This window comes from Ovis aries, chromosome 23 (genome assembly GCF_016772045.2).
Source record: "Ovis aries strain OAR_USU_Benz2616 breed Rambouillet chromosome 23, ARS-UI_Ramb_v3.0, whole genome shotgun sequence".
In the NCBI taxonomy this organism is placed as follows: domain Eukaryota; kingdom Metazoa; phylum Chordata; class Mammalia; order Artiodactyla; family Bovidae; genus Ovis; species Ovis aries.
The window spans coordinates 31,745,246-31,759,406 of NC_056076.1; the positions used below are offsets into that span (position 1 = coordinate 31,745,246).

General features: G+C 39.8%; 1 protein-coding gene across 5 annotated transcripts in view; it reads left to right on the plus strand.

Annotated features, from left to right (window-relative positions):
- The window catches only part of ZNF521 (zinc finger protein 521), a 313,099-nt gene that overhangs the window by 2,002 nt on the left and 296,936 nt on the right, over positions 1-14,161 (plus strand). The gene's annotated exons all lie outside the window — the stretch shown is intronic.

The following is a 14,161-nucleotide window of genomic DNA, read 5'->3' on the forward strand; positions in this document are numbered from 1 at the left end:
GGTCTTTTGCTCGGCGTGATGGGGTCGAGCACTCCGTGGTCCCCGGTAGAGAGGGAAGTTTGCGGGATGTGCGTGGAGGGGGGCGGATTTGGCGGGGGCGGGGGTGGGCCCGCACCGGCTGGCTGCAGCGGCGTGGTTGGGGGCGGGGGACACAGAAGTTATCGATCTGGTGGCTGTGGTGGAATGTGGCGAGGGGAGTCACGTGGCGGCCCCCTCCCCCTCCTTCTCTACCTTCCCGAGCCTCCTCCCCGGGAAACCGGGGGCGGCCGGCCGCTGGAAGCCGGGAGATCGGGCGCTCAGAGGCCGGAGTGTGGGGAGGGCGCGCGGCGGAGCGCGAGGACCGCAGGAGGTGCGGGCAGGCCAGGCGTGGAAACGGGCCGAGCGCACGGGGCGAGGCGACGGCTGTCGGCGACCGAGGGCCCCGCGACCCCAGAGGCGGAGGACAAAGGGCGGCTTGTGCGCCCGCCGGGGCCCGTGGGGTCCCGCCGAGGTCCGCGCGGCCCGGCCCCGCCCTCGGGTCCCCGGCGGCGGCGCAGCATCTTCTTCCTCCTCGGCGGCCCGGGCCCCCGGCGCCCAAGTCAGCCTTGTTTCTGCCGCCCGGGGCTCCCGACTCGGCCGCTGGTGGCGGAGGGGTGGGAGCCGCGCGTCCCACGCGCCCCCGGCCCCCGCCGATGTGTATTTATGAACTCGACGAACGGAGCCCTCACCGCACACACAAAGCCCTTTCTTCTCCGGGGAAGGGCCGGGGTGGGGGAGGGCCTCGGAGATCGGAACGGTTTCTCTCTCTTTCTCTCTCTCTCTCTCTCTTTTTTCTTGAAGCAGAGAAGTTTGAGTTTGAAAACGAGATGAATTCCTGGCGTGTGTCTTCACACAGTTTTTGTGGTCGTTTCCACTCACGTGGGCCACACATTTTCTGGGAAAACCTGGACCGAGGGCCTGAAAGATGCAGGCATGGAGGGTGAAAAAGCAAACGCCTGGGGCGTGCGCGGGTGTCAGGGTAACGGCGGACGACGCTCGCGTTGGGGGAACTTGCTGGGAGACGCTCAGCTTCCTTCGGAGCCACTCTGAGCCAAGTACCGGGGACGAACCTCTTCCTCGTCACTTGGAAAGAACTTTCCGAGTTTGAGAGGAGAGTTTGATGTCAGCCCGGGTTTAAGAACTGCTGGAGGCTTCAGAAACCTCAGTGATGGGGAAGGGAGGCTTTTTATTTATTATTATTTTTTTAAGTTTATTGAAGTTTGCACTGTCGGTAGTTTTGCTCATCTGCAGTTTCTGGGCAGTCGGCTCGCCTGCCTTTGGAGTGAATTCCGGGTGAAAGTTCTGTTGATTGTGGTGCATATGTTCCCCGGGCTTCCTAAAGAAGATTTATTTTCCTGCATGGAGGATTTTATGGGCGGTCAGTGAAGCTGTCAGTTGGCGGTATTCGCAAGGCAGTCTTTGACAAGTCGAATTGCAAAATAACTGGGACCGAGACCTGTGCAGTCCTTGAGTTAATAAGCAAAAGAAAAGAAAAATGGTAAGGAAAAATGAGTTAGAGGGCATTTTATTCTTTTGTTGAAATGTCATATCGCAAAAACATTCCCAGTATCTTCTCCATGAAGAAGCGGCATCTGTTTCAACTGCCAAGTTCTAAATAAAATATCTACATTAAAAACAAAGATTTAGCTTCCATTTTCTGTGTGGGCACGGAACACAGTGGCGTTCTCCTCTGTCAGCTGCTTGGGAGGCTCCCAGAAGAGGGAATGGCCTCAGGTGGGCTGGCTGAGCTTTGGGGTGAGAAGCTGAAGACAGGCATAAAAATAGTACAGTCCTCACTGAAGAGTGGGTTTGTTTTTCTTCAGGGTATGCATTTACCTGGAAAAACACACATTGAGATGAGCAATGTCAGATGAGCCATTGTGATATTAGTATCGAGTTTGGAGCAGTAGAATGGCTTTCTAGGTGGCTCCTGTTAAATACCTGGCCTTTTCTTCACTATTTTCCTTTCCCTGTGTCTTCCAGGAAGGGTCTCCATGTTTTCAAAATGTATTTGAGGAGTGTTCTGTTCATTAGATTGTCGGGAAGGTCACACTTGGATCATAGAAAAGCCAGGGAGGTATTATTATGACAGATATTCTGGCATAAGAATAAGCAATGAGCTACACTTTACTGTCAGTAGGCATAGAAAGACAGCTTTGATTTTAAGTTTCTTTTATGAAGAACTGATTAGTAGTTTTGCAACTAAGATAAAAATGGTGATTTTGTTAGCCGAGTGACAGTGTTTCAAAACCTTGCAGATTATACCAATTTGAAGGAGACTGTGGAAACCATGAAAATGCGATGTGCCCTTCTAAATAAAACATGAACTTCTGCATTCAGTCTCCAACTTGTCTCCATCCATACTATTTCCTTAACAAACAAGGTTTAAAAGATATTCCTGATATGTCTGTCACTTCTGATACCACAATTTGAAACCACTATCTCAGGGGAGTAGTTTACATAAGGCAGGTACAAACATTAAAAAATGACAGTCAAGTTGAAAGTTTTTGTTTTCAACCAAATGCTTAATGGTACTTTTTCTACCAAAAACTATTAATACTACCAAAAATTCTATTAATAGTTGAATTCATTTTGTGTATTCTCAGAAATTTAGTATTTCGAAAGACTGATTATGTTTACTTTGAAATTATACAGGGATTTTTTATTTGCAGCAAACTTCTGTGTCATTGTCCTAATAACCCAACTCCTGGGAGAGGGTACCAGGTTTCTGGCTGCAGGGGAGCATACCCTGCTGGGTCTCCTTACCTCCTCCAAAGTGCATTAAAACTTGTACACCAAAAATATTCATTTTTCTATTTGTGAAAACTGTGAACGGTATTTTGAAACATGAAACTCTTTGATCCCTTCTGCCTCTCAAAGCCCTAGCATCAAAATTCTCTCAGTCCACACACAAAGTCAAGAAACTTATTCTGTCCTTATGCTACGAATCTTCAGAATAACCCTTTCTGTCTAATGACACAGAGTCTCAAAGCCAGTATGTAGAGGCATGGATGGTCAGGCAATGAAATGAGTCACCCTCTACCCCATTTGTATCAGCTGGATATTTATCTCCATTCCTGAGAGTAGATATGAGATGTGAGTAGATTACCTGCCTGAAAATAATTCTGCTGTCAGCTTTTCTAAGACAGCAAATCAGTGGCATCAAATTGGTCAATTGTGACCTATTTCTATTTTTCCTTGATGGCTCTTTAGTCTGTTTCTTGTGGTGCTTCTCTGATGGAAGTTTCTCAAGCCTTTTACCTGCTAAAAACATTGTTTTTTGGAAATTTACTCCAAAAAAGCACTCATGAGAAGGAAAAAGTGGTCTACTTCGTCAAGGTGTGAGATATTTAGTAAGAGCCAAGTTATAAAGCTGGGCGGGAGAGAGGGGAGCACTTAGACATTTAAATGGCCAAGTTAAACACAAAGCACAATTAGGATATCTGGACCCTCAGGTGTTCATAAACCCATACCAGGGGTCTCTAGAGAGAAATGGTGGGAACCAGGCAGAAAGACAGCCCCAAAATGCCTTGTTTAACTTGGCTGTCACAGTAGCTAACCCTTTGTAACTTGGCACAATTCGAAGTTATCACACTTAGAATTGACCTTTTTCCTTTTTCCCATTTACCTTCTTTTGTACTTACAAAGTGGCTCTTTTTTTCTTTTAAGGAGAAGTAATTTATTTAGAAATATAATGAGGTGGCAAAAATTCGGATCGCAATTTAAAGAAGAAATGTAAACTATAGAATTTGAAAGAAAAGGCGATGGGTTTTAAATCCATAACCTTTTGAAAGTCAGAAAACCTATCTATTAGGCTGTATTCTCTGGTGGAAAAGCTCTTGAAATTGTAGGTGTTAAAAGAGCCACTGTAGGGAGCTTGTACTACCTCCTAAATTTAATAGAAACATTAAACTCTCCAGTCCTTATTTAAACACATTTATTTTCAAAGTCAAAAATACATTTTCTTACAGGTAGACAGGTGAAGTATAACTAAAAAAACAAAAGAAAGTGATTCTCTTATGCACTGTATGTTCTATTTCTTTTCTACAAAAATCTTTATCACTAGAGATTCAGTTTTGGTTTTGGAAATGATGCCATAGTAAGAAAAAAAGACTTAAAGCCTGCAATATAGATTTTTGCTCAGAACTATTTTTAAACAAATGAAGCATGACTCCCTTTTTTAATAACTAGATTTAACCTAAGGTAAGTTTTTTTTTTTAATATTTAGTAAAGATATATATATATATATATATATATATATATATATATATATATATATGTTCCTTTTCACAATTGTGAGGGCAAATTACTAATTCTGCAGCACACAGCTACATGTGCATTTACTTTTGATTTGAAAAAGCCTGGTTATTGGAAACTCTTCAGAAGCTGAGTGCTTGCACCCTGTTCCAACAGTTGCAGTTGGACTTTTCTGCATCTATCAAGCAGGCACTGTTCCTTCCCTCTTCCACCTCTAAATTATACTGACTAGATGTTGAAGTTGTTAAATTGATTATAGTCCAATCAGTAGACAATCTGACATAAACAAAAACAGCAATTACTGTTGGCACACATCCCATGAGTGCTAGTCAAACTTGCAGAACTGATGGTCCAATGAGTGTTTTCTAAAATGCTAGTTTCACAATTTCAGCAGTTCTGGCAGCATCTTCTTAAAGGGAGGGGACAAAAATTCATAAGATTCCACTTGGCCTTAAAAACAAAAACATCTGTTTGATGCGTGAGTGGATTGTTGGCTTATATTCATCCAGTCCAAAAAGGGAGAAACATAGGATATGGAACATAAAAGCATACATGTAAAAATGAAATTACAAAGGGATTCGAGATTAGCAGCTTTTTATAAAGCAAGCTGTTAATAATTTTTCTTTTTTGTTTTGCCAGAGTATTTCCATATCCCTTAAAATCCATTGTAGTTATTGACAGCAGTGATGCCTAATAGTGATGACAGAATTTTTCAACTTTTTGCTTCCAGTAATTATACTTAGTTTTTTCTGCTTGCGTGTTTGGGTCATTGCAAGTCTTATAGCATATTTGTAGAGTATTTCTTTTCATTTTATAGGAACACTTTTGTTCCCTTTCTTTTATTTTTAGAGGAAATCTGTTTTTGAGCATTGGCTTATCAGGTAAATTCTAGTGAAATACTTGTTGACACACATCGAAACATCAAAATACTTGCTTGAGTTTTCATTTTGATGTAAAACCAGGCAATCAGGAGAAAGAGGTTTTGACAGTAGAAAAAAGCAATTCTACCAAGATCAATTAAGAATTTTATGAAAGATCTGGTTTTTCTATTACTGTGCTTTATTAATTCGTCTGACAGAATTCACATTGCTGGTTTAATGTCACTAATTCTCTTGCCATAGAATACATTCCTTATGGCTGGATTTAATGGATACCAAGTTGAACTTTTATTTTTTAGAGAAAATGATTTTGAGACTTGCAACACTTGAAATATATTTTAGAAGCCTCATGGATTGTTTAAAATGTAAATATTGTCATTAAGTAATATGTTGTAGAATGCTCTTATATTGAGTGAGATTTTGATACAAAGGCTGATATTCTGGCTAAGAATTTTCCCAGATGTATTTAATTTTTTTCTCCATTGACTCCTGTTGTGCTGTCAAAGGTTAAAGTTAGTTCTGTGGGGGGTGGGGGGGGCTGAGGGTGGGGAGGGGGGAATGCACGAAAGTTTCTAATCCAATTTCGATTAAATCTGAAATATGTTCCTGTTTTTTGTTTGGGGATTACATGGTACACTAGCTGGGATTGCATATACCTTGTTTGCTATAATGAAAGTGTACTTGTCTGATTTAAAATACGCTCTGCAACAATGTTATTACAAAGCAATTAAAACTTAAACATTAAAGTTAACATTAGTAAATTTAAATAGCTCTGTTATAGTATTAATCAAATAGTGTAAAGAAAGCTTTTAAATGGTTTAAATAATTATGCAACTCTTGGCATAAAAGCCTGACACAAGATAAATCTTTGAAAACTAAGTAGAGTCGTGGCTTTTTTTTTTTTTTAAACTTTAATTTTAGGCAGCTTGAGCTTTTAGCATGCATCACACTCCACCTCTAGTATAAGTAATTATGCCAGTTTAGTAATTATTAGAGATGAAAGAAATTCAGTAAGATACGAATTCTTTAAAACTTCAGTAGCTTCAGTTTTAGCGGGGATAATGATCAAGCAGCAGTCATCTGGCTGTCTGGGGACCCTGCCACAGCTACAGGCACTGAGCTGATCTTGGGGGTATGATCGTAATGGCAGCACACACTACAGTTGGCATTTCTACTCTCAATGCCTGATTGCAGAGGTTTATAATTTGCTCATTAAAAAAAATCCAGATTCAAATATGACTGTATAGAAATTCCGCTTTCTTGGAAGACTGAAAGACAAAAGGATAAATGCATTCCTTTAAAAATTATTATTGTTGGACACCATATATTTTAATTTTATGAGATAGTAAATGCTTTGAAAAATTCTGAAACGAAAAATATATATGTAAATTTGTCAACTGTATGATGTGTTGAACACGTGTTGAGCATTTAAAGTCCTGCTTTCAAACAAAGGTGATTTGGTTTGGAAAACATATACTGTTCATGCAAAAGCATAGCTGTTTCCCACTGAATATGGTCCAGTGATAGACATTCAGAATATTCATTTTCCTAATTCTGTAGGAGTTATGTTTTGGTATTTGCTTTCAACAACATTTTTATATATGTGAAATCAAATGGTTTCAGTTATCACAACTCAATAGGAAATAGACACACACACAAACATACTCTGATGTTATATTTAAAATACAGTTTGGTCAGCAAATTCATATGTGTTAATCACTTTTTAAGGAAAAAAAAATGGATTGAATTGGATTTGGCCTAATAAAAATTGGCATCATTGTAAAGAATAGAGTTTCTTTTTAGGAATTAAAGTCAGGGTACCATTGAAATTAATTATTTCACTGAAGTTATTTCTCCTCTCTTTCTCAAGATTGGCTTTTCCCCAAATTTCTTGTCCCATCAGTGCATTATGATGGAAAGTTATTTACCTGACTAGAATGAAGGTGATAAGGGTTCTCGTTCTCAAGCATAGACAGCCCCATATATTCATATAGAATACAATTGTGAAAACCCGTGAAGAGCTGAAGGGTCCATAAGTTGAATGATAAATTGCGGTACTATAGCGGGTGCTGTGACCGGGACTCTAAAAAATTACAACTTTTAAAACAATATATTGACTTTCAGAAACAAATTCTAGTATTTCAGGCATGTTCCTTAATACTATTCTTTTCTTTCACAATAGAACCAGATCAGGTCTAGTATATGTGTGAGTGCATATGTGTGTGTGTATGTGAGCGCGCACACTCAGTTGTGTCTGATTCTTTGCAACCCCATGGGCTGTACCCCGCCAGACCCCTCTGTTCATGGAATTTTCCAGGCAAGCATACTGAAGTGGGTTGCACTCCAAGGGATCTTCTCAACCCAGGGGTCAAACCTGAGCCTCCTATGTCTCCTACACTGGCAGGCAGATTCTTTGCCACTGCGCCACCTGGGAAGCCTGTGTGAATATGACTAAATAGTAATTGCTTTCAGCACTTCTATTGATTTAGTGTGTCTCAATTGTTAGAAGTTTATTAGGCATACCCTTTCTGTCAGTAGTATTCACAATTTAGTCTTTTCCTATTTTTTATACATTTTAAAAAAGGCAATTAAGTATTCACAAACATCACTCTACCTATCGAGTATCAGTAAAGCTGAGAGAGAACTATTGGTTGGGAAGGTGATGCCATCATGAGTTTGAGTGAATGTTTTGTTCATTAACTGATGTACGGAGTCTGAAATTGCCGTGTGGAGGCTGGTTTGGGGTTGTCAGTGTGCAAAAGGAAAAGTTAGATGCACTTTTTTGCGGCCATCAGGCAGGAGTGAAAAAGAACTGTGGACTCAAGGGAATGCATACTAATTCCTGGAAAGAGTTGAGAATAAAAACAGAAACAATTAGCTATGGTCATAAGTATTGTGACTTGGATATTAGTGTACTCGTAAGGAGATGGCTGTGCAGTGGAGATGGCTCACAGAGGGTAAGCTCTTATTTGCTGTCTGCGCTTTTTGGCAAGTCACTTACCCTCTGTTCTCCAGGTTCAGATTTCTTCTCTGTAGACCAAAGGGGCTCATTTAATGATTCAACAAGCTCTTTTTTGTTTGTTTTTTTTCTAGTGCTCATTTGTCCATGCACACTGCTGGTTCCAGATATTCAGTTGTGAACTAGACATAAGCTTGGCTCTTATGAAGGATTATAGTCTAGAAAATTGGATGAGGTTTTAACTACTTTCCATTGCTTTTTAATTTAGGAGAAGGCCACCATGCAGGTGGTGGGAGATATGTGTGTTTGGTATATACTCTTTTTTAGCATGTATGGTATTCACTCTTTAGCAAGTTGGGTCAGTTTAAAAAGTTAGATAAAATGATCTTCGAAAACATTTTTGGCACTAAAAGTTTGGTGAGTTATCCTTTTTGAGAAAAGTGAGCTTTGTTTTCTTTTATGATTAAGAGTTAGATATACTCACTTAAATTATAAATTATATACTCACTTATAAATTATATACTCACTAAATATATAGAATATTTGTTTCCAACTCTTTTTGGATTTTTCAAAATCTTTTAGCCCTCCTAAAAGATCTAGGTAATTGTTTCTAATAATAATCTAGATAATGTTTCCAGAAGTTAATAGTGAGATACTGAAGGCAGTTTTGTAAAATTTTCAGAGAATTTGTGGCATTCTTGAAATAATTGGAGGCTCTTGGAGAATCTGTGTATTATTCAAAAACAGTGAAACAAAGCCTCAGTTAGGAGTCCCTCCTCTACAAAATTGAGGTGAAACAAGAGGAATTCATTCCATTAAATATTCAGGAAGAGAACACTAAAGAATGAAACAAGTTGGTATTGAAACGTCCACAATGCAGGTTTAATTATTTTTCCCCAGGGAAATAGGTGAATGCCTTGAAATAAACTTTTACAGAGTCATAGATCTTAAACATAGGACAATTTAGGGATAATGATAGTGGATGTCTTGATGGGCTTCATGTTCATAGATGTGAGTGCACAATCAGTGGTGATGGGGGAGTGTAACTGACCGGAGAAAAGGACGATTCATAGGAAATCCCTTTTGCCTCCTCCAAAATCACATAGGTCATTTATGTAAGTATTGCATCATTATACCAAATTTTTAATCTTCAAAATAAAACCATTACAAGATAATAACACCATTTTATAGCTCCTGTTAAATGTTTTTTATATTTGCTGATTTGCATATTTTGAAATCCAATATGAGTGCAATGGGCTGGCCCACCCTGGGATGGCTTCCCAGCTCTGTCTTTGCCTCTGGGTCCCTCAGGCCAAGAGGGGGTCAGTCAGGTGCCTGACTTGTCCTGAGTGCTCAGTAAGTGTCCATGGAACCAAAATCATTAATTATTTTTTTAACCAAAGAAATGTGTTGATGACTTCTGAGTTCCCTTCTCTAACATCATAGAATTCTCATACTGAGAAATTGTAATTCTTGCAAGTTGATCAATAATTCATATTAATGGGGCAGGCATGCTTTTAAAATTGTGAACTTGATTGAGTTGTAGCTGAAGGAAAAAAAATCAAACAGCAGAGGTTAGATGGTCTTAACTTCTCAGTATGATTTCTTGTCCAGACTCTATTTAAGGAACTAACATAGAAAGACACATGTGTTACACACGAAACCATTCTCAGGGCCTTTATAAGGAAGCTGACTGGGTTCAAACTCGGTTCAAATTCTGCAATTTCCATAGAGCAGTTTGCAGGGTCTAGAGAAGAACCTTGGGCCAGTGACCAGTTCACCGCACTAAGGGTTTGTCATATCTTACTTGGAGCAGCCCTAATAGCAGCAGCTTCTTTGGTCTAGAATTTGTGTGTATGTGTAGGTGAGTGACCAGCTCTATGTTTGCCTGGCTCTCACGTGGATTTTTGCAGTGGGAATAGCTGTGAACCTGCAGCTGTACAAGGTCAAAGTGTTTTGCTTTAAAGATAGCATTTTAATTTAGTTTGACTTACACTGGTTCCTCATCTTCAGTTCATGTCCATCCACTTGCCCAAATGCTAGTACCATTTTCATAAAGCAACATTTCCCAAACCTTTAATGATTTTCCTAGCTTCTTTCCTCTAGGCTTAGATTGTGGATTCTCAGGTTGGTTTTGTACCATGATAAGGGTTTGCATATTGTTTTCATTTTCTTAAGGTTGAGCTTACATCTTCTGTGGGGCTTTTTCTGACCTGCCAGAGTTAAAATGCCTCCTCTCTTTATTATCTCTTCCATGGCTCATGTACTGTAGAAACTATGACACTAACTTGGTTTTCTGGTTTGTTGATAAGCCCTTTGAGAGCAGCGTTCAGTGTTTTATTCTCTTTGAATCCCCATATCCTAAAACTAGATAGTAAGCAAATAAACTTACAAAGGCGTTCATGCGCTCATGTGTTTAATAAACAAATACTTACTGCACATTCATCATTTTCCAGTCCTAGAGTGCTAGGAGTTGGGGATGCTGTGAAGGAGATAGACAGGGTCTGTGTTCTTGTGAAGTCACAGTCAAGCAATGGAAACACATTAAATATACGATTCAACAGATACTAGTAATTTATAATTAGGTGGAGGGAAAGCCCTGGGTGTTATGCAAACATTTCAGAAAGATATGAGTGAGGTCAGGAAAGGATCCTGAAGGAAGCACTTTCAAACCAAATCTGAGGTTTAATGTGTTTTTAAATCCAAACTGTTGAGCATGCTCATGATTCTATGGGAATTCTTACTGAGCACCAGTTATGTGTCAGGTGCTAAGGAACAAGTCAGACCCAGTTGTTCGTGGTTTTCACAGAGCTAACAGTCTATGAAGACATGTTTAGATGACTCTGTGTCCCTCTTAGAATAGAATAGAATTTAATTACTTAACTGTGTCCAGTTGAGTAACTTTCCATCCCTACGAACTGTAGCCCACCAGGCTTCTCTGTCCATGGAATTCTCCAGGCAAGAATACTAGAGGGTAGCCATTCCCTTCTCCAGGGGATCTTTCCAACCCAGGGATCGAACCCAGGTCACCTTCATTACAGGCAGATTCTTTACTTTCGGAGCCCATGTGTCCCTCTTAAGGTTGTATAACTCCAAACTATACTTAGTTTTGTAACCGTATACTTGCAATTTATACAGATGGTATCTGTTATATTATTTGCACATGACTAGCTTGTATGCAAGTTCTGGCCATCCTTTGTATATGGGCTGGTTTTTCCACTTTATATAAACTCTATTCATTGAGTTTTTCATCGCTTAGATCTATTTATTCTTCCAAATATCTGGATTTCTTATAATTCTTAAAATGCTGTTTAAAAATGGTATGTTGTTGTTGTTCAGTTGCTATGTTTGACTCTTTGTGACCCCATGGACTGCAACACGCCTGGTTCCCTGTCCTTCACTTTCTCCTGGAGTTTCCTCAGACTCATGTCCATTGAGTGAGTGATGCTATACAACCATTTCACCCTTTGCCGCCCCCTTCTCCTTTCGCATTCAGTCTTTCCCAGAGTCAGTGTCTTTTCCAATGAGTCGGCTCTTCACATCAAGTGGCCAAAGTATTAGAGCTTCAGCTTTGGCATCAGTCCTTCCAGTGAATATTCAGGGTTGATTTCCTTTAGGAATGATTGGTTTGATCTCCTTGCTATCCAAGGGACTCTAAAGAGTCTTCTCTAGCACCACAGTTCAAAAGTATCAATTCTTCAACACTCAGCCTTCTTTATGGGATAAACTCATTCATTTGGCATCATTAGACAATTTAAAACTCTTTTCTCCATTTCACCTCGATATATACGAATCATGTAATATATTTCTGCTTATGATCTTTGCAAATTCTTAGCACAATTTCCGCATCAAGGAACTTGGTAAATATTAGAATATGACAATGCATCCATCAACAATTCATGAGTATATTCTTGATTAAAAAATTACATAGAAAAACTGTAGAAAGATGATAAAAACCAGTAATCTACCTATCAACATTTTTTTTTCACTTTCAGTGCACATTTTTTTGACAGTCCTGTTGTCTCTATTCACGGTGGTATTATTCATGAATTCCCAATGGACAGTCTGTGAGAGGATGTTTGAATCTGCGTATATCCAACCCTTATCGCCATCCACATAATTCTCCAAGCCAGGTTGTAGTGAGAGGCCTCTATACCCTGGACAGGCTAATAAAGTCCTCCACCCCCAAGCTGTCTGGAAATAGAGCATTCCTATGAAACCTTTTGTGTAGGGTCTGGTGTATAGCGAAGAAGCAATTACCTTAGGACACATCTTGCTAACAGATGCACAAAATAAATCGAGATAAAGCACAGATGCTCACAGACACAGTTCAAAGCTCTGGCGGCCTGATGCAGAGATGCCCAGTGTAGTTCCTGGGAACGGAGTGTGGTGGTGCCACTCTTGCTCTGGGAGTGTGCACTGCCTTTATAACAGCTGGACTCGCTGCAAAACAAATGTGCTGAATGCTGTTTTTCCACTGTGCCTTCTTTTCTAAAATCAAAAATCCTCTTTGGATTTCTTTCAGTTGAAGAAAGCAGGTACCTGTGTAGATCTTTTGTAAAATCCAAGTGGCAGAAAGTGAGCTTTCAAAAAGCCAGAGAGATTGGTGATATGTTGCCCCTTAATGCAACTCACTAAGACTTCTTGAAATATCTGTCCCCCTGTTATTTAGAGAGGAGGAGGATTTTAATGATAATGACCTTTGGCAGTGAAGTGAACTGTTCTTAGATGGCAGTGCATTTATGTGGGTATCTTGGATACCTTTTATTCCCAAACGAAAGGTGGTACTCTATGTGTTGTCCTCCCTAAGTGCACTTCCTAAAAATTTCTCCATGTCAACACTTAGCACCTTTGTTCTAACAACTCTATCCATTGTATGGTGTTCTGTCATTTAAAGATTGAAGGCAGGAGGAGGAGGGGACGACAGAGGATAAATTGGTTGGATGGCATCACTGACTCAATGGACATGAGTTTGAGTAAGCTCTGGGAGTTGGTGATGGACAAGGAACCCTGGTGTGCTGCAGTCCATGGGGTTGCAAAGAGTCAGATACGACTGAGCAACTGAACTGAATTTATTTATTTTACTATTTGCAAATGTGGCTTCAGTGAGCATACACCCATCCTTGCTAACATGTGTGATTATGTACATGGTGTAAATTCCTAAAAATGGAATTGCTGGATAGAGAGAACTCACATTTAACATTTTGATAGATCCTGCAAATGTGCCCTCCACAGAGGTAACACCAGTTCACACTGCTGTTAGCAGCAGGATTAGCGACTGCCTATGTTTAAATACTTTATCTTTACTGATGTGGTTTGTGAAATAAACAAACTGGTATTTCATTGACATTTTAATGAACATTTCTATTATTATAAACATTTTTTCATATGTTTATATACCATTTATTTATTTTTCTGTGAATTGCCTTTTTATTTCCTTTGCCCTTTTATCTTTTCATTTGAAAAAGCAGCTTATATTAAGAAGAAAATTAGTCCTTTTTTCTGATATACATGCTGCAAATAATTTCCCTAGTTTGGCTTTTGACTTTGTGGGTGGGTAATTATTTTTTCTTTTGCCATAGATAAATTTAAATATTTTAATTTTCAGTTTTTTCAGGTTTTTCCTTGTAACTCATAGAGATGGTGTGTGACATAGGAAGGTTTTTTCTTTTTCCTGATCATTTATTTAGTTTCATCTTCTTATTACACTTATCAGAGCCTGTCTGCCCCTCTTCACCCTTCTGGATCCAGCACCTAAGCATATTTTTGGAAATAAAATAGATGCTTGGGCTTCCCTGGTGGCTCAGAGGTTAAAGTGTCTGCCTGCAATGTGGGAGACCTGGGTTAGATCCCTGGGTTGGGAAGATCCCCTGGAGAAAGAAATGGCAACCCACTCCAGTATTCTTGCCTGGAGAATCCCATGGACGGAGGAGCCTGGTGGGCTGCAGTCCACGGGGTCGCAAAGAGGCAGACACGACTGAGCGACTTCACTTTCACTAGCAAACATTTAATAATGGGTCAATAAAGTATGGTGGTTAAGAGCAGGAAT